This window comes from Pseudopipra pipra, chromosome 4 (assembly GCF_036250125.1).
Source record: "Pseudopipra pipra isolate bDixPip1 chromosome 4, bDixPip1.hap1, whole genome shotgun sequence".
Lineage (NCBI taxonomy): Eukaryota > Metazoa > Chordata > Aves > Passeriformes > Pipridae > Pseudopipra > Pseudopipra pipra.
This window is the reverse complement of record NC_087552.1, coordinates 23,083,404-23,108,474: the sequence shown is the minus strand read 5'-3', so window position 1 is coordinate 23,108,474 and position 25,071 is coordinate 23,083,404. Positions and strand designations below refer to the sequence as shown.

The window sequence follows — 25,071 nt, the reverse complement described above, 5'->3', positions numbered from 1 at the left end:
CTCTTGGAGTGCTAATGTAACAAACCACAGCAAAATATTCAACCTAGATATATAAAAATTTTAAAATACCTCATTTGAAAATGTATTTTCTCTAAGAGTTTTACAAAAGAAACATCAGAAAGAAATTACTGTATTTAAATGTGGACACCTCTATTTTAAAAGTGCATCCAGCAGCCAATACTGTAGCAAACAACTCTTAGCAAAACAAAACTATGCTTGCATCCCCCAAATTATGTACATTCATAGCAATAAAAATCTTTGACTTTATCCTGTCAGCTGTGGTGTATTCTTCTGGCATTACAGAAGTCAGATAACTAGAGAAAGAACAATCTTATAGAGTACATCAATACCAGTTTTAACTGCAAAACCAGCTGCTTATCTCATTACAAATCTAAATCTTGGCCTGCACAGATTAACAAAATGTAAAGGGTTTTCAAACGCATAAACTGATCCTCCTTTTACAGTTCAACGGACTGTATTTAGCAGCTCTTCTGTTTCTGTAGCTAACCTGTTTTCCTTTTAAAACAGAAGGGAAGGGGGAAGGTGGCAAAATTCTGTTAGAGCTCTACTCTTATCCATGCCTGAGGACAATAAGAAAATATAAGTAGGGGCAAAGAGATCCTAACTTTACAGTTACTCACTTAGTTCTTTTAAAACTGGCTCACAGAATGTAACAGTATGTGTGAAAGGGTTGACTGCATCAGCACACTAAGAAAGTCTCCGATACCACCCTCGTCTTCCTGTGCAGCAGGCCATCTGCTGGAAAATGCCATACCCATAGCCAAAAGCTGTGTGTGGGCTCCAGGAAAAAAAACAAAATGCAGCAAATCCCCAAGATTAATGACTTCACACATGCATTCCTTGTGTTGCAGCCCAGAGTTGTTTCCTCATCTCCCCCCAAACCACATAGTACTGCCATCACTGCCACCATCACACAGTTTCCTTCCCCCCTCAGCACAGTGCACAGATCTGTCCATGCAATACTCTTGGCAGTGCCTCATGGTGGGAAAAAAATCACCCTAATTATCCTCTCTCAGATACAGGGCCTTTCAAGAATACAGCCCCTGGACTGACACTTCACCTTAGATACATGATTTAAGATATGGAAGAGATTATATGATTCAGAAAAGGTTGTTCTGTGCAGAAAGTTTCTCAACTCATGACGTGTATTTATTACTCACTCCCCACTATCTCTCCTTATCTGATGATACAGCTTACAGACTGCATGCAGTTTAAGATGTAGTTTGAAGTTGCTAGCAACTGTCCTGTGATAATTTCCAGTCCCCGCAAAAAGAGAAAAGCCATAGCTCAGTCCATTCTTACATACAGAGAACAGGTATCTAGATCAATATCTGTTAGAAACCGAAAAATCACCTGTAATTTAGCATATGTTTTCTCTGAAAAGACAGATGGTCACCTGCAACAGTTCAAAGGTCTTACAAATCTGAATTAAAACCCGCAGAACACAAGCAAAATGAGAAAGGTAATTATTTTGTTTGTAAAGGTGCTGAATACTCATAGTGCTCAAAGAGGTGAACAAGGGCCAGAAATGCATGTACACGCTTTGAAATCAAGCCAATAAACCACCAAAGCAGTGATGATCAGTCAGTGGTCACCCAGAAAGGACTATCTTGGTTTGAAACTGCTCCCCGGAACGGTAACGCCATTTAAAGGTCAGATTTTGGTTTTTTCCAATGGAGTAATATGCCAATATAAACATGATTTAGTATTTCAGCCTATACTGATTTAAGTGAAATCACCTATGCAGATAAAGGTCTATCTGTTCATTACCTGATGTCTACACTGTAGGTGTGACACATACACTATAAGGGTACAGACTAAATGAAAGGGCCAACACCGGAGCCTGCAATGAAAAAAGGAATTGCTGTGTGTATCCTTCAAGGATTTTATTACAATAATTTCCAGTGCAGACTATGATCTCTAACCATTAGTAGAACATATAGACAGCTGCTGTCTGAAGTAACCTCTCCCTTCTGTCCTTGGCCAATTGAGAAGCAGAAGCAGGAAGAGTCCTGACCTTTCCTAGCAAACTTCCCTGTGCTTTCTCTCCCCAGGGTTAAACTGACAGCACTTACTTTTGGCTGTACCTTCAGACAACTTTATGGATTTGTGTCAAGGTATTGGAGCTTACATTTGCTCAGTCCGCTGGGGATCTGAGCACCTAGCACCAGTGTATCTATATGTAACTTGTTAAGCTCTGCATGTTATGCCGCTGCTATCAGTTAGCCCATTCACAAAACCAAATGTGGTAACTTTGGAGGACCTCTGTTGCTATTACTGTGCTGAGTCTTCTCTATCCTACCTCATGGGTACTGCCTTCTGCCATTTTCAATTTTTTTTTTTTTTTTTTAAAGTATCTTTTAGGCTATTAGTTGCACACACACAAAAAAAAAGTCAAACTCTCCACCTCTAGCCTTTGATATCTTTTAGGCATCATTTGCGAGTATTGCTTTTTCTGGAGTCACAGAGAAAAGAAATTAATTTCTGAGGCAGACAGCATCTTCAGTTGTTCATTTCTGTGCTAGCCATCTAAGACAACCCACACTTCACTGGAGGATTGCCTCACTCTGCTTCAGCACAGCCATGAGGTTATCTCACACCACAGCAGGGGAAGAGAGAAAAGAAGGCAGGTGCCTTTGCACTAATGAAGACCAGGCACATTTCCACCACCTGCTGAGAGTGCTGAGGACCTATCTTTCAGCAAGAAGGATAAAAAGAAGAGCTAAGCACACCAGCTCCTCAAATGTTCCAAGGATTCCCAAAGCAACTGCCCATTTAGGTCCTTAATTTTATGGTAAAACACTTCTAAAACATTAGCTCAGCTTTCAGATCATTAATTTATCCTTAACAGAACTGCTTTTGGTCAATTAGACTATTTAGAGTTTACTTTTCACCTTGAGCCAAGTCTAGCATTTAAGCATGACTAAGAAAAAAACCCCAAAAACATTTCAAAATAAGGCATTTCAATGCATGTAAGAAAACTTCTGCCTGTGTGCAAAGGTTTTACCAACTTCTAAAAAGATTTAGCATCGATGACTAAACCTGTGACAACACAGCCATTTACAGAAGTAGAGTCACACAGTTTTAGTTTTTATTACATTTGCAGTAAGGGACAAGAAATAACAAGAATGGTTCACAGAAACAAGAGAAATGCTAAGGAAAGAAATTGCACTGAGATTAATAATTTCAAATATATGTGCAGCATTTGAGAGAAGAAGGGCAGTATAAAAATAGATCAAACTCTTTTGATAGGCTCTCATTTCTTCACACCATTCCAAGTCACATTGCCTGAATTGGTAAGGTGAATCAGCAAAATTACTGCACAAACTGTGCAGAAATCTACTCTTTTGCAGAAAGCTAGCAAAACATTTATGCACGAAATAAGCTCCACGTTAAGTAAAAAATGGCATTTTGTACACACAAAGTCAAACAATTCATGATTCAAGCCTTAAAAAATAAGAATAAAGTTTACAGCCCAGTGGATTAGAAATTATTTTGTGTATTGCTTTGGTTTTGGGGTTGTGTGTTTGTTTGTTTTAAGGAAAAAGACTGATTTTCAAATAAACAATAACTTCTGCAAAACCTCAAAAAAAGCATGTCATAGGAAAATTCCACGAGTTCAAAACACAGGCATGTGTGTCATTCAGATTACGGTGGTTCTTGTCAGGAGAGCAAATTTCTTTCAAAATGAAACACTCCTAAGAAATAATTCAGTTGGAGAGAAGTTAGATTATTCCTTGTCAATGGATTTCTGAGTTAAAAAGTTATAAAGGTTATCTTTTTTTTCATATTTTATTGGAGTAAAATATTGATTTCTGCATGTCCTCAACAACAGCATCCCTAGTACACCAAACAGCCCAACAATGCTGCATAATCCCCATCAGAAACAATTATTTCAGGGTGTTTTCTCCATGTTTGCTTGTGAAAGAAGACAAGGAAAACAGACAAGCCTAAACTGTTGTGATACATGGTTATCAGAGAAAAGTTAATTAGCTTCAGCTTTAAGATGCACTCCTCCTCCTCTTCAAATGCACAAATACGGATCTGCCTCTCAGAGAGCTGTCAGGAAAAGCACAAACCTCTTCCTTCCATAAAATACAAATGTGCATCTATGTGATACCACTGCTATTCACATACTGCTAGCAAGCAGAACTCACATGCCCTATGTAAACTGTTAACCCCTAGATAAACCCCTAAAGTCTACCATCCATTTCCAATTAATGCCAAAATTCTGGAGGAAAATGGCTGTGCTTTTTCACTTCAGTAAAGCAATTATGTCTGTGGCAAGACAAACTGGAAAAAGGAGAAGAATGGCAAAGTGACCCTTTTAGCAGATAAGGGAAAGGCTGTGGATGTCAACTACCTCAACTCTCATGAAGTCTTTGACACCATTTCACAGCAATCTCCTGGAGAAACTGGCTTCCCATGGTGTGGACAGGTGCACTCTTCACTGGGTAGAAAACTGGGGCTGAACAGCTGGGCCCAGAGAGTGGTGGTAGAAGCAGTTAAATCCAGCTGGAGCCTGGTCACTAGTGGTTCAGTATTGAGCCCAGCCCTGTTTAACATCTTCATCAACGACCAGGGCAAGGGGATCGAGTGCACCCTAAGCAAGCTTGCAGGTCACAGCAAGTTGGGTGGAAGTGTTGATCTGCTGCAGGGTACAAAGGTTTTGCAGAGGGATCTGGACAGCCTGATTAGTGGGCTGAGGTCAGCTTTATGAGGTTCAATAAGGAGAAGTGCTGAGTCCTGCTCTTGGGTCAAAACAACTCCAAGCAGTGCTACAGGCTGGGAGAAGAGTGGCTGGAAAGCTGCCTGGCAGAAAAGGACCTGACTGTTCAGGTGGCTGAACAGGAGCCAGCAGTGTGCACAGGTGGCCAAGAAGGCCAATGGCATCCTGGATTGTATAGGAAATAGTGTGGCCAGTAGGACCATGAAAGTGATCATCCCCCTGTACTCAGCACAGGTGAGGCTGCACCTTGAATCCTGTGTTCAGTTTGAGCCTCTCACTACACTGAGGTGCTGGAGCGTGTCCAGAGCTGGGCAGTGGAGCTGATGAAGGGCCTGGAGCACAGCTTTCATGTGGAGCAGCTGAGGGAGCTGGGGGTGCTTAGCCTGGACAAAAGGAGGCTCAGCGGGTGACCCTATCACTCTCTACAAATACCAGAAAAGAAGTTATAGTGAGATAGGGGTCAGTCTCTTCTCCCAGGTAACAAGTAACAGGAAATGGTCTCAATTTGCTCTAGGGATGGTTTTGATTAGATATGAGGAAATTATTTTTCTTGAAAAGGGTTGTAAAACATTAAAATTGACTGCCCAGAAAGGTGGTGGAGTCACCATCCCCAGAAATATTAAGAAAACGTGTGGATATGGCACTTGAGGATGTGGTTAACATGGTGAACATGGTGGTGGTGCTAGGTTGACCTAGGTTGGACTTCATGATCTTAAAGGTCTTTTCCCACCTTAATGATCCTATGGTTCTATGATTCTATGAATGCTTCCTACCATAAGAAGCTCACAGTGATGGGTGTCTCATGAAAACCACCAAGTTAGAGGGACTGTAGTTTAAATGCAGAAATCACAGAGGCAATCTTAAGACAAAGTACTTCTTACCAACTTCCAGACAGAAATTATACTGGTATTTTAAACCCTAAGCACAACAACATAATAGTTGCAAGGTGCTGAACGCAGTAGCCCTGAATGCATACCCAGGAATGCTTGCAAATAAAGGAAAAAGACAATTCACATTAATATTTTTAAAGATGAAACAATCTCCTGAGTAACTGTAGTTTCATTCTGTCCATCAACAGCAGCAGATTGGACTCGACCTCATTCATGACCCAGGGTCTCAAAACACTTTTTTAAAAGGGGTACTTGTGTCTGCACCCCATTGGACAGAAATGGAGATAGAAAGATGATACGGTCCCATCCTGTGGCATCTCCTTGGAGCAGCACGACCCTTCTTGGCTTGAAGGGTTTCTCCACTTCAATTCTCTGGTAGGACAAGACCCTACAAGACTTGCCTATGAATAAAAGAAATCTATGATGCTTGCACACACTTAATTGTATTTCTTCAGGCTACAAAAGTCATACTCTACTCATTTTAACAAACATCACCAGATAGTTATGCCTGAAGAGAAATTCCCTGGTAGGAAAAAAAACAAACCCTATTTATCCAACTTCAGTAGCAAATGCAAATAGCTAATTAACCTTATCTCCATTACAGTGTCCTGACTTTGCAATATGTCTGGCACAGAAGCAAGAATTTTTTTGCCTTGTCCAAATCTTCTCACATACACACAGAGACTACAATCAACAGGCTCTGAAGCAAATATGGCTAGCTAAGATTTAGCATGTATATACAGCTATACCCTCTGCACTCCATATGCAAGCCTCTGGATGTCATTTCATCATCACTTCTGTCAGGAAAGGGACAAATTGTCAGACACATGAAAAAAACTGTATTTAACTGTCTGGTTACAAATAAAGCTATATTTGTTTACTTAGGAGAGATAAAAACAAAACAGCCAAACTCTGTTCATGTACACATTATCAACCCAAGGCAAATAAATCTATTCTTTCACCCACCGTTTTTTTCCCCTAAAAGATATGCATTCCCAAAATATGTTCTTCAGCATTTTACCTTTTTGGAGTGTGTTTGAAATACAACTCTTTTTCCTTGGCTAAAATTGGTAAGGATAAAGGAAATCAAATTGGACAAAAGGTCACATTACAGCGAAATGGAAATATTTATCAGAACAGCTCTTTCTGCCAAGGAAGATAATCACAAAGGTAATGTCTCGTTTGATCCTTAATTGACCTGTGTGTTTTTAATTAGGAAGCAGGAGAATTAACCTAGAGCTAATTACGGTCTTCACTTTACAAACCTGTAAGTGCATAATTTTACTCACATAAGTATTCCTTAGTGAAGTTATGCATGAACAAATACGTTTGTAGCTTCAGGGAATAGGTCTTGAATAACTTAACCTTTTAAAAACTTTTAAGTGGCTACTTTATAAATATTTCTTATATACAATCCATTTTGTGTTTTAGGCTTTAGATGTGAAATTTTTCTGAACACCAAAGAATATTTCCTTTTGTTTCAGTAAAATAGCAACAGTTATTTTTGTGTTAAGGAAATAAATGGTAACTTTAAAGAATGAACATTTTAAATATGTGCCTTTATTCATCCTGGTCAGTGAAACTGCAGTCTTTGGCTTCATGACATCGAAGTGTAGAGGTTGTAGTAATGCATTTTGATTTCAGCACTGAATTAATTTTAATGTGTAACACAGTCAGTTTCAGGGGAAGAAACTTCCTGAGACCAGTGTCATGCAGGTCACTGCATACTACAGTTCCCTCACTATTGGAAAAACTTTCTGGAACATATAAAGGGGGAACCTAAGCTCCCCGATGCTCTTCCCACACGCACATTGCTACTCTAGTCTCTTCATTACATTCAGTGGTTTGTGCACATTTCCTCAAACTCTGAAAACTCTGTGGATCTGTATCTGCAGTCCTGCAAGCTGCCACGGATGACTCCAAATACCAATTATATAAGGCTCAAAATTGTAATCGTGACTTACATGCAAATGCCCTCCCAACTGGTCGTTGTACCACCAGATGAGGGCTAGCTTTACACCCAGACTCCAACAGAACACAGCTCCTTCAGCCTACTTTCCCAAGGCAATGTTTAGACTTGCTTATCTGTGGATAAACATGTCTGCCAGACCCTCTCTAATAAGTTTTGAGTCTATTGGCCAATTATAACCAAATCTGACATAGGCTTGGAGGCCTAAAAGATATTCACTCTGACAAGCAGCAGAAAAGCAAGCAGCTGGGCTGAGGAGGCAGCCCCTGTAAGTGACTCTGTGGAGAGAAAGGCTGGAGCACTGACACACCGCTCAGCCAGTGGGGACCCCAGCCTTGAGACACAACACCTAAGGAAAGAGGTTCCTTTGGGTTTTGCTTCTTATCACAATCCTGCAACATAGTCCGCGTATGAGAGCAGCTAAAACATATTGCCTGTGTACCAGAGACACACAGATCCACGCACCTCTCTGTGTGTACTGTGTAAGCACACAAACCTGGGTGTGCATGCACAGTGTGGCATGAACTGATCATAAAGAATAATTGATCACACAGCAATTTTTTTTTACAGCTTGATGAACTGTTGACATTTTAAGCACAGAAAAGTAAACTCAGTAATGTAGTGTGTGAAAAAACTGCTACAATGTAATCAAACACTACATTATGAAGTATTTTAGTTACAAAATCATTTCCTTACTACAAAAAGGTTCCAGTCCTTGTAAATGCTTTAATAGATAAATCTTTCCTCCTTTAATGCACTCAAAAGAACAAGGTTGTTGATATATAGCATAATACGATTATTAGTTATCATCAGAATGTTACAATTCGTAGACTTTTCAAAACCTTATCCTATAACTCTTTTCACATTTTTGCTACCTCAACCAAATACAAAACATCAAGAAGAAAGGGTTCACCAGAAGTAAGCCCAGTCCAAAACGTATGCCAGTGAAAAAAAAATCAGTTTGACACGCAAGAACTTTAAACCAAAATGCAGGGTTTTCAAATCAGTTTCCTCCAGATTTTGCCTATCTGCTGCAAGGTTTTCAGTTTGTTTGAGACAATTTAAAAATAGCTCATATCTTCTGAGAAGGAACAAAAATCTGAATGGCAATAAATCTAAGATTTATTTTATAGTTTGTTTTACAGGGTACCACTAATAGATGTAATGAATTTGTTTCTGTTCTGTATTTGCAGTATTTACAGCACAATGATCACTTTGGCACATATGAGTCAAATATTTTTATATCTATGAATCCTCATTCAACTTCTTAATTTAATGACAACCAAGATAACCATGTTGCTTTATATGCTACTCTATCGTTGCATCTACCATAAAGTCAGTAGAAAATACCTGTCACAAGTTTTTAGAGACTTTTCTGGCTTAGCCCATGTTCTATCTGAAAGCTGTAAAGTACTTACAATGGCTGTTGTCAGCAGCAGTGTAGGCCAGACCCAGAGACATCCCTTCATTCTCCCCAGGACACTGCATTCAGTATCACGTTCATAAGACAAAGCAAAGCAGCCCCTTCCCCACAGGATTTACAGTCTGGGCAAGTGCTTTGTAGTCAGCATCAAGGAATCAGTGGTTAAGAAACAGAACAGCTCATAAACATTCTTCTTAAAAAAAAAAGTTAATCTTATTTCTTGGGAGCAGTAACAGATTTCCCACCTGAGCATCAGACTTCTCCTTGTTTCCTTACACCTGGCAACAGATATTATGTCTTACTTATTGAAGCTCTTTTTCGCTAGGAAACAATACACTGAGAAGAATGACAGAAACAGGCAAGAAAGATTAGATGCTGGGAACAGCCTTTGTGAATCTGTCAGTTTACATCATTACCAACCAAAGCTCTTTTAAACAGAGTTTCAAGACCTGAGGGCTTGATTCTGCCGAGGGAGGAGTGCCTGACTGCAGCAAAGACCCCAGCCCATGCATCACTTTAATTACACAAGTGCACCAATTAAAACAGACCCCTTTGTATCCTTAAAATTAAGTATGTACTTAAGTGCTAACTTGAAGCCAAAGCATTCAGTATACTGACCCACAGGAAGGACTGCTATAGGTCAGGGATACACACAGACATAGATAGGTACAGATATAACTTCCTCAAAGGCCTGAGAGTTTTTTTCCCTCATTGCACAAGTGTCAACCAAGGGCAGCTCAGCTGAAGCCAAGCAGGGCAGTAGGTTGTGGGAAGACAGTCAAGGCCCCTAGTTGTATTTACTGTGATGGATTCCTTGTTTTGAAATAACTGCAAAATTGTTTTATAACAATGCAAAATTTCAACACATGAACGAGAGAATCTTCCTATAAGCACATTATGAATTCACCATATCACTCTAATAGTAAAATGCTGTTTTCATTTTTGGTTGCTTTCAAAAACCTCTTAAAGAAAGGTGCAGGGCTGCACCCTGCACGTGCAGCCTGTGCCAGTAAAAGAAAGCAGGAATAACTGGTGGTGCAAATCACACTAGTCATCATACAGAGGCGATTTTGTCCTCTGTAGGCCATCATATGGTACTCATTCTGTCAAATTAATGTACACTGCCTCCACAAGTTATTCCCAGAGACCGTAGTTTTTACCATCCTAACTTGAACATGCCTGTCATTCAAAATGATCCATTCTCAGAAAATAACTCTGTCTGTACTCATTTCCCTCCTCTTGAAGTAAACTTTAAGTGAAGTAGAAGAGACCATTTTGGCCCAAAAAGGAGACAACAGAAAAAATGCTGGAAGTTTATAAAAGCGTGAATGGGACAGAGAGGAATAGGGACCAATTCTGCACTAACTATGCAAGACATAGGTACTATCAAACAAGGGTTCAGAATAAAATCGTGTGGGAGCTGACACAGTGTAAAGTTAAAGCTACGAAATTTCTTGCCACGGCACGTTGCTAGAAGTTTACACAGGGTCAAGGGTCACTCAGAGAAGTTCATGGAAAGGAAAAATCGGTGAGTGCTATAAAGACACCAGCTCTCCCTTAGGAAGCATCCACACTGCAAATCATTGCATGCTGAGAGAGCCTTCTGGAGAATTATCCTTACACTCCTTATTTTTACTCCCCCTCAGGCACCGCTTTTTGCATTGTCACACCCAGGACACTAGACAGACCTCTGGTTTTATCCACAAGAGACTCCTAAATAGTGACACTTTCTGTAATTCACTTTCATCAAGTTCTTAAATCAAGTGGTCAAACGCTATGTTTCTGAACAATATTACCAAAGACATCGACTGCTATAACCTAACTGTTAAAACAGAGTTGACATCAGTCCATCACAAGCAACAAAGTCTCTCAGTTAACAATACTCATACTGCTGCTCAAGAGATTCCTTGCTCCCAAAGATTCACAGGGCCCTCCATCCTCTTCGGCTACATAACAAGGTGTACCATGACACATAGGCATTTTGATTTAAAAGTTCATTTCGAGAGCACTGAAGATTAATCTCTGGCTTCTGGTGTGCACGCAACGAGATCGTATCGATCGTGTGACCGAAGAGAAGAGGTCCCACCAGCCTCCCGCCTGGGGCCACTAACACGCTTCGCCGCAGCTGCTCAGCTGAAGTTCGGGACAGCCCGCGGCGAGTGCTCCGTGCCCCGCACGGGACGGGGCAGGAGCGGGCCCGCCCTGGGTCCCCCGAGCAGCCGGCCGGGGCAGGCAGAGCCCCTGCGCTGGGCTGGAAGGCTCCGGTGAGGTTCAGGGCGCTGCCCCCGCGTAGGCGGACAGGCAGCCGGGGGCACCGATGTTCCCAAGCCCGTCACTCCCCGGGACCCCCGGCCGCGCAGGTGCCCGGCCAGTCCCGCCGCAGCATCTCCGCCTCGCAGCGCTCGCTCCCCGCCCGGCTCCCGCGTCCTTACCGCCTGCGAAGGCTGCCGGGCTCCGCGGGGCTGCCGCCTCTCCCAGAGCTGCCGCCTCTCTCGCCGCGCTCGCACCTCGCCTGCCTCCCGCGCACACCCCCTTCCCGCCTGGCTCGCAGCCGCTGTACTTGAGTCTGGGGTGGTTTGGGGCTTTTTCCCCTCCTCTCGCCCTCTCCAGCTCCCACTAGTGCTCGCACTCCCGGCCAGCCGGCTCAGGACTAGCTGCCGCCTCCTCCTCCCGCCCCCCCGCGGCGGCCGGCGCGGAACTGCCCCCCCCGCCTCTGCCACTCGAGGGGACCCCCGGTCACTCACAGGGGGCTGCGGAGCCCCAGAGACGGGGCTTCACGGGCCAGTCACCCTCCCCTATTAATCACCAGCCAAGTAACCAGCCGCCGCGTCCTCCCACACACTCAGCCAAGTCCCCCCGCACTTGGCTGGCGGGACAGGGAGATTTAAGAGAAGCGAGGCAATTTAGTGCCAGGATTAAGTTAACAATCGAGATAAAACGGACAGCGTGGGAACGGGTGATTGAAAAATGAATCGCCGATACGTTGCATAGTGTTTATAATGTCAGCAATAATTTATTACTAAATGTAGGCAGCACCACAGCCCCCGTGTAGATATTCCTGCTGCAACTTGTACTGCATCTCAAAGGCAGTCCAGTACCATCCCACGTTACCTTACAGATCAGGGTTTTCAACCTCAGTATTGGGTTATTACTTCTTCTCTCTTTTCTATGATTGATTAAAGGAAATAACAGATCAGTAGTTGAGGTTATCATATTAGGAGTTTATGACCACAGTTTAGTCGACTGTAACACGTTATAACGAAAGGAAGGTGAATTTAAAATGGGAATGTTTGAAAGTGTGACTAGATTAGCATTTTAGTGTGCATCAGGAGTGCACTTTGAAGCAGTTGTGGAGCAACCTCAGTGTACGAACTACAAGCAGTAAGTCAGAAAATGCATCCCAAGAGTGCACCTAATGCACTCTGAGGCCAGCAGGCATCCCATGCACAAGGTGAGGCTGCAGCCAGTACAAATGCCTTGGCCTGAGCAATCAGGTCCTCAGGACCAGCTGTTTCAGATGGCAAATCTTCTGGGCCGTGCTCACTGATGATGCAGGCACACTGATGTGTCTAACCTCACATAACTTCAGTTAACTTCACCCTAACCTCACATAATTTCAGTTTCTCACACTCAAGAGGAGTTAATACACTTCCTCACTTTCCAAGGGGGTTGGTGTATTAATGCTACATTCACATACACAGAAGCTGGTCTATCGTCCAATGACTCAAAATATTTAATTTGCAGAATATTTCTCCAGTATTTGGGGGCAGATATGTGAAGGAGAAGGCAAGCTATCTTCGAAGTAGAGCTTCTTCCACTGCATGTATGTCTCTCTGTTCTTAGGCCCAAACCTGCACTCTCCCTGCTAATTGTAGGCATGGGGCTTTTTTTCACCTCAGTTATAGTAGAGACAGATGTGGGGAAAGACTTATTACTAGCCAAAGCAAATTTAGAAATGCTGAAAAAACTAGGAGAAAACTTGTTCCAGAAAGATTTCTGCACTGCTGTTTTGTGAAATCTGTGTATTCAAGTTGTCCTTGTGCACTTCATGCTCCACACTTTTTTTGGCCTGTATCCTAGCCACAGCTCATTGTAACACAGGTAGATTGTCTATTGTGAGCCCAAGGTTTCCCTCTCAGCAGAGATGCTTCACTTTTCAATTGGTTTCCCTTTTCTCTTTGCCTCCTACAGACAAACAAGAGAAGACCAAGACGAACAGAAGTACTGGCTCTCCTAGAAAACAACTGAATAACTATTGCTGCTGCACTGGCAAGAGAAACCTAGAAAACATGGAACTCAAAGAGAAAAGAAAAACACACCCTCAGGAAGTAATAAAGAGAGGGATGAAAAAGAAGAGAAGACGTAAAAATAAATAGAAAAGGAACAAAAGGAAGGTGTAACCGAATTAAAAGTGCCATAAAATGAAACATTTGGCAATGAGAAAAAGGCCTTACGAACACCTTTGCTTCACACTGCTGAACTGAGAGACTGAAAAACAATGTTTCCTTTGAGGCACCAAAATAATTAACTATTTACTGAGTATGTGAGAATCAGGGATTTGTACTATAGTGCTCCAATGCCAGTGCATAGACAAAAAGGGCAAAGTTGTTCACTCAATTCCTTGAAAAGATACAGAAAATCTTCAAAAATGCATGCCCTTCTGAGCTGCAATGTATCATTAGCAACATAAAATATGCAGTCCTGGACTGAGTTCTAATGAAGGCATCACAATTTCTGTCTTCTCTCCACAAGCTCCACTTAATCTCTTCTAACTGGATCATTTCAGCAACCATTCTTTAACTCCTAATTACATCAGACCTGATTATAACAACACTTGAATGAAAATGCTCAAAATATACTCCTGGTGACAATACTGAAAGGGAGATGTAGTGTTGCCCAACAAGACACTGTTTGAGGCTGCTGGGTAATTGTCTAAATCTTCTATCATTGCTAAGGTAAACAGATGAAACCACAAAAATGTTTGAGCCTCCTGGTAAAGCTTTTGGTGTGCTTTCACCTTCCTGACCTCAAAGTGTTGAGCACTGCACTACTCCTCTGCAATTCCTTCTCATACTACGTGTTGCCAGAGGAGGAGAATCCCCCCCTGCCCTAAACACATTCAAATAAACCGTCTGGTGGAAAAACAAATATTGTGTGATCTCTTCACCTTTTGTCTATGTTTAGAAAAGACAACATAATCCTTTCTATTTTAGAAGCAAATGCTCTCTCTCGCTTTCCAAAACAGTAGTATTCTCTGTGTTTTGTGAAGAGCTTGTGGCTTTGTGCTTTATGCATTGCTTCTCCTTGGTAAACAACTTCAACAAGTCTGTTTGCCATTCACTGGCCCTGGGTATTTCATAAAGGAAAAACACACATATGCAACCAATTTATTCCCATTTTCCTAAATGTTGATCAGACATTATGATTTTCCAACTGCACCAAAGCTGGAGGTTTCAGAAATGTGGAAAAAAAATGGTATTATCATGCCAGATTAAATAGAGCTTTTCTTCACTGTACAGGCAGAATGAGACACAGCATTCTTACAGTTCTATAACACAATTACATCTCATCTTCAAAACTCAATACCAGGCTTCATTTGTCTTTGTTTACTCATAGATTACAACTGATGGTTTTCTACCATCTGTTTGCTGGAGTATAGTGTCCATAGTGCAGGGCTGTGATTTTCAAATCAACCCTTAAACTGTCATAAACAGAATATCGAAAAGCTCCATCAGCCAGCTACAAAATTACTTAGGAAAGATATAATTACCATATACACTATGTCAAAAATGCTTTTGTTCATAAGATATACTGATCACCTACCCAGTGCCTCTTGTAGTATGCTTATAAAAAACCCCAAACATGTAAAACACACTTTAATGGCCAAGAGTTGATTGAAACGTTATTCACAGACTCAAGTTATGCTTATTTATATGCAGCACAGTCTTATTTCATATTTGCTGTGCAAACTCTAGAAGCTTAGGGTCAAATTCACTTCTTGTTACCTCACTCTGCCATAGGATACATATGTACATATATGTGTTTAAGTATGTATTACACTGGAAGTAAAACACTGACAGCCCATCTCAATAAAAGGAGAGGAACAAGAAGAAAGGGTACATGCTTCCCATGTGAAATGGTAATTGCAAGAGGGACAGAGCATTGGAAAGAACATAAAAGGCACTATATTTGAACAAAATTATTTAAGACAGCCGTTCCCAAACTGAGATCCAGGGACTAACTCCCTCCTGGGGAGGGCAGCTGGCTGCCTGCCTCAGCATCTTTCACCAGCAAGAGGAGCCAGCAGTCAGCCATAACATCCTCCACAAGTTTCAATGTGCTGGAGTCCTCTTATGAATTTCTGGCATTCACAATCCTTATTGATTTAAATAGAGCTTGAAAGCCATCAAAAATGAACACTAGACATCTTTACTGAGTAAGAAAGTTTACAGTGCAGAAATCTTTAGAGGAAATTTAAAAGAATAAAAACAAATGAGTGTCTCTAGGACAACAGCAGTGTGGAAGAATGCTCGCCGATTAAAAATAAATCTGTTGCCTATAATGTTTTTCACTTCAGTTAAACTACTCAGTCTTAAACTTCAGACAAAACATCCTGGGCTTACAGTACATCCCAAAGCACCCACGTACACCTTGCTGATAGCAGCAGTGCACCTTAGTCTGGTAAATGGACTTGCACAAAGAGCTCTTCACTTGCCTAAGGCTTCCAAGAACTGGGACTTCAGGCTGCATTTTTTTGTGGATTTTGTTATTGTTTCTCCAAACTTCATCAGTATTTTATAGCTTCTGCCCTCTGAACCACTAACTATTTTTACAATATGGATTTTCCAGTCTAAAGAAACAGCTGAGATAGCAAACTTTAACAATTTCATATTCTAAAATCTAATTAGTTTAATGCAAGGTTATTTGTTCAGGAGTGTTGGTCCTTTAGTCAAGTTTCAGTATAATCTCAACATAATCCCTGATTTTTTTCCCCTTTTACATCTCATACTTCTCTGAAACACTTTAAAATGTTTTGATATACTAAACACTTATTGTGTGCCCTGTTTTGTGCTCAGTATTTTCTTTGATCACTTCTTTGAAACTTAATCCAACAAGTGTTATTTTAATTAGAAGTCTGCCATTGTTCTTTTATAATATTAATTTCATTTAACTATTATGGAGTATATTTTATGTATTTTATTTCTCTTGAAATTCCTTGGTTTAGGAATCACATAATAAATATGACTTCTATATTTACTGTTTGTCATGTCTATATAGGTTATGTGTATATATCTATATTCTTATTCTTCCTATGCTGTAATGTTATTTGATATTAATGGGATTTCCTCTTGGGTTTAAACCCTTGAAAAAGAGATGGACTTTCTGGAAAGCATAAAATGACCAATTTAATACAATAACAACAGCAGTTCTCCCTGGATGCAGCTGTGTTGTCACAGGGGATAAAATTTGACCTTTCGCACAATGACAACAAAAGATCTTGCTATTCCTTAAGACATCAAAACAAGGATAGGGGCTCAATATAGAAGCAGCCATAAAAAGTTCTTGTAAAAAAACTGTTTAAGCTATTTTACTTTTATCCAGCAAGCTATATGACTACCACATGGAGAGGAGGCCCTGGTGAAAGTCTAATTAAGCCAGCAGACCTTGCATAGGAAAAGGTACATTTCTTTATTGAGATCTTCCTTTGGCCACGTTTTGCCTTTTCTAAGTGTGTTAGACTCGATCTGAAAAGTATCAGTAAGAAAACAGTGGATCCACCAGAGATCCACCCAAGGCAAAGAAGTCCCATGCTGAGAGACTGTTTCATTCTCCCAGTGGGAAGGAATAGGGTCTCAGTTTATTTTAAATTAGGTGCCCTTTTATTTGCAGTTACCCATTTTGCCAGTCACAGGCTCAGCCATACAGTGCCTTTCTCCTATACTCAAAATGGAATATGTAAAACCACAAAAGGCATTCATTATCTCGTAAAAGGATCCTTTTCATTTGCTCACTGTTATATGATGAGGAAAGCAAGGAGAAACAAGCCATGGAAAACAAAAGAAAGCTGACATGTAGAGCATTGCATGTCAGGGATAAAACACTAGCGCCAGGGAATTGTCATCACACTGAAGTTACATCAGACTATAACCATCTCCAGCACTATTTCACTAGCTCTCCCCATACACATCACTGTTGCATAGTGATCTCTCAGTCAAACGACTCTAAAAATAACAACCAAATACTCTTGCAGCTATGGAACTCCTTCCTTCCTTGCTGTGCTATGCTTTCAAGATCTGCCATGTCACTCAATCCATTGGACTGTCACTCTTTTGCAGAGCAGGGATGATTTCCAACAGTTTAGTATCCTGGCTTTCTCCTGATGAGGCTCCAAAGAGTAAGTCTTTTGATGAGTTAATGACAGAGCACTGCATCAGGGGAAAGCCAATGGGTAAAATGTCCGGAAAACAAGAAAGTCTGTTTGTCTTCAGCTCATAATAAAAAATGGAAATTTCTTGGCAAGAAAATATTTAAAACAGTTTATGCATCCAGGAATCACCCACCACATCCCCTCCATACCCTCAGCTTTGCCATGCCTTCACACTACTCAGATTTAAAATATTCATCATTGCATATTCTCCCCTGCTCAGGCTGGCTACAGGACTAGTTGCATATCGAAACTTTGAGAAGCTAAGGCTAACGTTTGGCCAAATGTTGCTTTTACAGTTTTTTCTCTAAAATAAAGAAAAATATCGTAATAAAAGCACTTAGATCTTCGTAATGCTATCAGGAGGAAAGAGAAAACTTTAAAACCAATTTTCAGTCTTAAAAAATGGTTACCAAACAACCCAGTGGTAAATGCTATTAAAGAAGCAAACAAAAAAATAATCACTACTTACTGTAATTGTATATTGGAAATTACATGTAAGAAATACAAATAAACAAAAAATCATTTGAAAAAGGATCCTTTGCACTCTGACTTAAGCTCTCAAACAGAGAATGGAAAGCCTTTTTTTCCCTCCCTGGTCCAGTTGATCCAGCTAGTCCATACATTTCAAGAGGAGCCAGGGAAAAGCACCCTGTCCTACCCTGACTTCTCAGAAGAGATATCCTGACCTTCCCAGTAGTGCCTTTTATCCCAACCACTCTCCTGGACTGTACTGCAGCTAAGGTACAGAGATCCCCATGTCATTATGTCTTTTAGAAAGAACCATGCATCCAACCGCATTTTATTGGCAGATTTAAGTGGGTAAACTGAAATAGCTTGCTTTTAACAAAAGCCAAGCAAAGAAAACTCTTCAAATTCAGGATCATAGAGTAGTTGGATACCAGAAGAAACGTCATAGTTGTTGGTGTAAATAAATGGGAGAACCACCAGTGAAATTATCCAATGTCTTTGAGAAGCAAGAAGACGCTACATGGAAAGTGGATTACAGTTATTTTCCTGCTGTTCCAAGATCCAGGCCAAAAAAATAGTAGGATATTTGTCTGGTGGAATATAAAGTGGGATATTTTAAATTCCCAGTGTACTACTTAGCTATAAAGCTAAGTACTTATGATGAAGAGCTCTTATTTCATAATAAGTATACGATGAAACTGAAAATGGCTCCTTATGCTGCTGAGGTGTCAATAGTAAAAGTCCCTCACATACCTAAATATGTCTTAACAGATGAAAGTTGCAGATAGGCATACACTCGCTGCCCATAAATGTTGGCAGTCACTAGTAATAAATGCTTGCACTAATACGTTTTTCAGCAGATTAACAGGACACAGACATCTCCAAACCCACACACAGAGAGCACAGCTTGTATCATTGCGTGTTGTGATGCTGCTCTGGAAGCAGAACAGAGCAAGAGGGGAGGAGCTGCCACTCTAGGAACCATTTTTCCAGCAACAGAAAATTTCCTTGCATGCTGGTCGGTCTATTTGCCTTCATCTTCTGCTCTCCTTAATTCTTACCAAACATTTCACCTCGAGCAGCTTTCTCCAGGCCCTGAAGACTCTTTCATGGTAAATAGTAATTCAGTAACTTCCTCATGGGCTTTGGGTAAAACAAGACATATCAGGGAAACATGCTTCTTGTCTCTTCCCCTGCTACCAGTATGGTGGCATCAGCTAAATGTGATGTTTATTACATTTTGCTTAGGCAGTTAAGAAGTTTATGAAGGCTTGGTTAACAAAAGTGATAAACACACACAGGCTACTTGCAAGCATTTAGGCTGTATCCTGACTTCACATGTGCATAATACAGAGAGGGAACTGCCACTAGTGAAATACAGCCTTTCTTGCATCAGAGTTAGAGAAATCCCTTTTAAACCTTTTCATAATACTATTATTGTAACAATAATAAAAAGCAGCAGCACGTGAGATGCAGTCCCTTTTATCACTATCCATCGCAAAGAGAATATATATGAGATCTCTATATTTTACTTCAAGTTCCCAAAGTGAAAGAGCAATTATACGGTAGAGCATCAGCTCATGCCAGTTCTGGAAAGTGTTTTACAACGTGAAAATGCAGCCTACAAATCCCTTCCTGCTCAGCCCTTTTCAGCCCCTAAGCTCTCAAACTGGATGGCCCTAGTAAAGTTTAAGTAATGGGTGGGAAGTTGTGGGCAGTGTCCGAGCCCCATTGAAACCTCATTTGGAGTATTCAAATGGAAGGGAAGGGCTTGTGGAAGGGCTCCACGAATGTTTCTCAGTGGACATATTCATACTGAGTGCAGAAAGCACTCAAGAGATAAAGCTCAGTGGATGCAAAATTGAAAACAAGAAAAGTTGTCCTATTGGTTTGGTTGTGTCTTTCACTGCCTCCCACGGACTTCCATTTTACTGCTGAAAACAGATATTCCTGCGGCATAAAAATAAGTTTTAGGAAGGCCAACTGGAGGAAAAGAATTTTTTTTTATTCTACCTGGCAACCAGAGGATCCAGTTTTCTTTTATACCTTTTTTCACAGATCTATCCGGGAAAAAGTTTTTTATTTATTTGTTCAGGGTTTTTTGTCCAGTATTTGTCCCTTGAAATTTTAGAGAGTGTAGATACTCATGGTCATAAATCCAGAGATGGCACATACATTGTATGGATTTGTTTTATTTTTTGAACAAGGGACAGAAAGGAAAATACCCCACCCTACAACCAAAGCAGTCATTGGACTGGAAGTTGAGGAATTTTCCTATTATTAAAGCACCAGCAGTTCTCCTGCATTTATAAGTATCATGACTTAGGAACACTTCTACTCCTTTGAGGTAGTGTTTAAAGGTAGTGACACATCACAGAGAAAGCATTTAAAAATATGGCCTTATTTATCCAAAGCCTATTTGGCTTTGGCTTTTTTCTCTCCAGACTGGGGAAAGATAAAAGCATTTTGCAATTTGAAACTATTTTTGTAAACAGTGTTAAAGAAAGAAAAAATGAATTAATCCATTAATACCTTAGCCCTAAAATTTCAAGTGGTTACTGTTGCATCTGGATGTGGTCAATGGATAAATGCTGGGCCCCTGAAACTCCAGCCCCATACTTTCTTTCTGGGTGAGGAGGAGCTGGGTTTTTTCCTCTCGCTTTGCAATTCTTATTTTCTGAAAAAAGGTTTTTGTTGAACATTTGACTTAAAACATATTATTTAACCAAGTCTCTATCAAACACCTGGAAAATCACTCTCCTTTCAAAATTTTATGGTGGAAAAGCAATTACACTTTAAGCCAAAAAGTCACTTCACAAGAATCCTTTGGAAGCAAATGTCAGCTTTCTCTCCTCCTTAACACCCAATGTCACCCAACAAGCATATAAACTATGGCTAATTCTATTCCTTTAAGATCTAGTAACAAAATACAGATAATTATTTTATTTTTTATTTGCAATCTATGGGTATTAGTAACTGAAATCTTTAAATACACCAGGAGAAAGTTAGTTTCAAATATTTCTATTCCTTACCAGAGTTTAAATCTGTACAATTATCAGAGCCAAGTACGTCTTAAGCTTTTTCTGTACACTAAAACAAAGAGCAAATATGAATCAAAGGCCTTGAGATGAAAGAAAATGTAAATTAAAAAGTCTTTGTAAGGAAAAAAAAAGGCTTCTGGCAAGGAAATGATAAAAAAAAGGCACAAGCAAAAACCAATCCAACAGTTCATGTCTAATAGTCTATATTCATCTGAAAACATAAAGACCAGTCATCAGAGTTTGCAGGTGCATTAGGGATGGCATCAAATTGCTTTGGAGCACAAATTGCTTTTTGTTACTCTCCTGCTCTATCCCATCTTTGCCCCACCACAGTGAAGGATGTCGAGCTGCAAGGCTATAATGCTAGGGGAGCAGCAAGAGGGGCTGCTCAGTGCAGGGGGGAGCTGAGGGCAACCCCAGCGCCAGCCATACATTTGCTCTTTAGGGCCCTGTCCCCACACAGTACCTGAACACAATGGGTAGAAGTGGTCCTTAGATGGCCTTAAACGTGGCAAGGTGTGAGCCAGATCTGGGGTTCCAAACAGGAGACAAGGCTGGAGAAAGTTGCGCTCACAGAGAAGAAGGAGGTGTTGAGACCTGACCTTCAATGGAGCCCTTAGTTACCTGGGTAGGATGTGTGGGTGGGGTCCCATGTGGGGTTTCTCTGGGCAATTAAGGCTCATTAACACGCTTAATCATATTGATGATAGGTGGGGAGTTAATCAGTTTACTGCAAGGCTGGAGCTCATTCTCCAATTTATTTTTTTGCACGGGAAAAGTGTATGCCATAAATGCAAACATTGATATTGAGACCCTCTCAAGGTCCCAGGGACAAGCTATCTTCCTCAATTTGTCCTGGCTGAGGAAAGCTGAGGACACACTCCACAGGTGGCTTCTACAACTATTAACTGGAGCATAAACAACTTAATACAAGACACTCTTGACTTCCTCTCTTTTTCTTTTCAAGAAAATGTATTCTTTTAAAGTGTTCTGAAAGTCACTGAATTTAAGAACAACAGATACTTTATACTGGAGCAGTGAAGGGAACAGCCTGTGCTGGGTAGGCTGGCATAATTATGCTTCAGTGTCCCACAAAAGAGACAAGAGAAATTCCAAATAGTACCAAACAGCTATAGTAGGTGCAAAACTCAGGTCAAGTTTCTCCAGTTTATCAAATCTCTGCAAGGAATGAAAAATAAAATTAAACTAAAAGCTATGATTTGGTCAAGGTCAAATACCTCTGAATGCATTTTACCACAGTTTAGGATTCTAACTCCTTGTTAAACCATGAGAAAACAATGAGATCACCCTTGGGATCGGTTCACTAAGCAAAAGACTGTCATTTGCCAATTAGCACATATATAAAGACACCTAACCATGAAATATTGCTGTTCATAATCTTCAAATACCCTAATGAAATTCTCTTCTTGCAGACATGAGCCTCATCAGAGTTATACTGATCCCATCAAAGACAAAGCTATTCCATAAATATATACTCCATTTACCAACACTGCAACATTTACCAGAAAAAGCACTGCTGAGGACTACAAAAGTGGACTCTCATTTCACAGTTCCCAGGAGTGTTTAGATTGTTTTAGATTGTTCTTTGGAGCAGATGCTCACCATTTGTATGATGTTTCTACTGTCTCCTGGATTAAAACAATCTCTTTCACAAATTGTAATGATGTTTTTTCTGTGCTATTACAGCACCTCTGTAAGCTACCCTGAAGCCTCTCCCACAGTCTCCAAAGAGAGACGACAGCAGCATGAGATGGGCACATGAACTAGAGCAGTGAAGTTTTAAAATCTGGCCAAACCAGAGAACAGATTGTTGTCAGCCATAGCTCAGATAATAAATGGTGTTTTTTCAAATGTTTTTTCTGAGCCAGGGTCATTCTATATGGAAAGCATGCATGTCAGAGGGGGACACAAACAATTCAAGTGCCCTTAAGAAATGTATCACTCATCTCCCTGGTGAAAAGTAACATATGGATGCACCCACAGCTTACTTCCATCTCTCTTTGTAACAGATACTTTGGAATATTAAAAGTCCTCATGTTCTTCCATGTAGCATAGATGGAACACGCAGTGTAAGCAGATGCTGTAGATGGGGAGACATGAAATCTTAATAAACAGAATTCCAAATGATTCTGATGGCCACAGGTTGGAAGCAGGACAGGCAGGAAAACAGGTAGCAGCCATTTGGTCAGGTAAATCACTGTCTACTTCCCATTTACCTCTGTGGGTGAAGCCCACACAGAGAACAGGTTTGGAGCAGAACAACTGTTAAAGAAATCCACTTACAACCAAAATGGTGATTAAACACTTATAAAATAGCTTCTCTGGGTAACTAAGTGGTTATGTAGTGGGAGAAGGTTTTGGGGGGTGCTGCTTAATCATTATAAACATGGGCATTTTGTAAAAGTATAGACTAGAGAGATTTTAAACCCTTAAGTGATACCCAGAAAGAGAAATACCTGGGCTATGAAAAGAAAGAAATATTATACTGTGAAAAAAATGAGGACAGTGTACAGCACAGACAGACTGAAATTCCTCAGTGCTGGAAGGCCATGCAAAGTCTTCCTCTGTATGCACAAGGTGCTCTTCTCTGTGAGATGTGTGATGCTGGATTTTCTGCGCATATTTTATCTGGAATATGATGCAAAAAAAGAGCCCTAGAATACTACAGCCCTTCCAAAATGCTTCTATTTAAGGGAGAGTCCCTCATGCTGGATTAAGTTTTAGGCTCTTTTGGAAAGCTCTTACTCTTTTGAGGAGGGATTTGGGTGTGTATTTCAATATAAATTACTAAAAGAAAAGAAAAATTCCCAAATATGTTTCCCTCAAGAAATCAGGGGAGGTGCATAAAACTCACACATCCTGGTCTAAGGAAAGGACTTGAGCTGTTCTGATAGAAGGGAAAAAAGGTTTTCAGCAAAAAAGATGGAGATAATAATTACAGCCATAATATTAGGACCAGTATCACTTCCTGCCCAGCTATCTCATGGGAATTTTCTTGCTCACCAATGTAAAGCCTGCACTTTTGTCCTGTGGAAAATATGCACCCATGTGCATGCACATATTTTTGCTCTCAAACACCGCTGCCTTGTGCTGTATATGCAGCATATTGACAACATATTAAGATGCTTAATTTCTGGAGCCTTTCAAGTTATATTATCTTCATTTGTTAGGATTAGTACATTCCAGCAAATTACTTATCACCTCATCAATGGGCTCTGCCATGCTAGATTGTGCTTATGGGATCTAGAAAACTTAAGTCTTCTGAGTGAAATTTTGCTTATACCAAAGAATCAGCAACTTTTATTGCACAGGATTATTCTCACAGCTAGTAAGAACAACTCTGTAGTGAAGCCTTAAAACAAAAGCACCTGAGTAATCCTGAAAACCATTAAGTATGAATCCATGCAAAATATTTCCCATCATAATCACTCTTCAGCCAGAGACCACGTATTTGCTCACCCATGCCCGAGGCAGCTGACAAGGCGGCTCGCCCGTTTCCCCCAGCCCAGGAAGCACTTTCCACCACACCCAGGGTTTCTTACAGGTCAAAGCTTTTTATTTCAATTATGAACCTTGGGCAAACTGTCAAACAAAACAGTTATTTGCTTAGTTTGGGCTACCACCCTCCCTCTGAAACTCCTTCCTTTCAGTTCCTCTGCTTTGGGGACTATTGTAGGACATTGCCTGAAACTCCAATAGGGAGCCTCTGGACATGTTTCAGGCAGGTTTTAAAGCTGTACAGAGCTGATGGGCCAGAAATCTCTCCAGCCTGTTCAAAGACACACCTTTTTGTGGTGAGAAAACTCTATTTGGTGCAGAATACACCTTTTTCTATAGACTCAACTCTCGTGGCTTTCAGAGCTTTGTCTGGTTGATTGCAGATCTGAGGAAGAAGTATTCTTCTCCATACATGTATAGATATCCTGGTGCCCCTCAGACCCTCACAGCTCTACCGGAGACACTAAACCCGACACTGTACAAGCTGGACTAATAGCAGAGCCAAAAGCTGTTCCTACATCCCCATCTGAGGAATCTTTTATAGTAAATTTTTTTGACAAATTTGGGCGCAAGAACAGGGTGT

At 40.7% G+C, this 25,071-nt stretch overlaps 1 protein-coding gene across 1 annotated transcript in view; it reads right to left on the bottom strand.

The window, feature by feature from the left end:
* Window positions 1-11,633, bottom strand: part of BMPR1B (bone morphogenetic protein receptor type 1B) — a 241,493-nt gene extending 229,860 nt beyond the window's left edge. The window contains exon 1 of the mRNA XM_064651940.1: window positions 11,465-11,633. The gene's annotated coding sequence lies outside the window, so the exon portion shown is untranslated. The remainder of the gene's footprint in view (window positions 1-11,464) is intronic.
* Window positions 11,634-25,071: the final 13,438 nt, after the last annotated feature.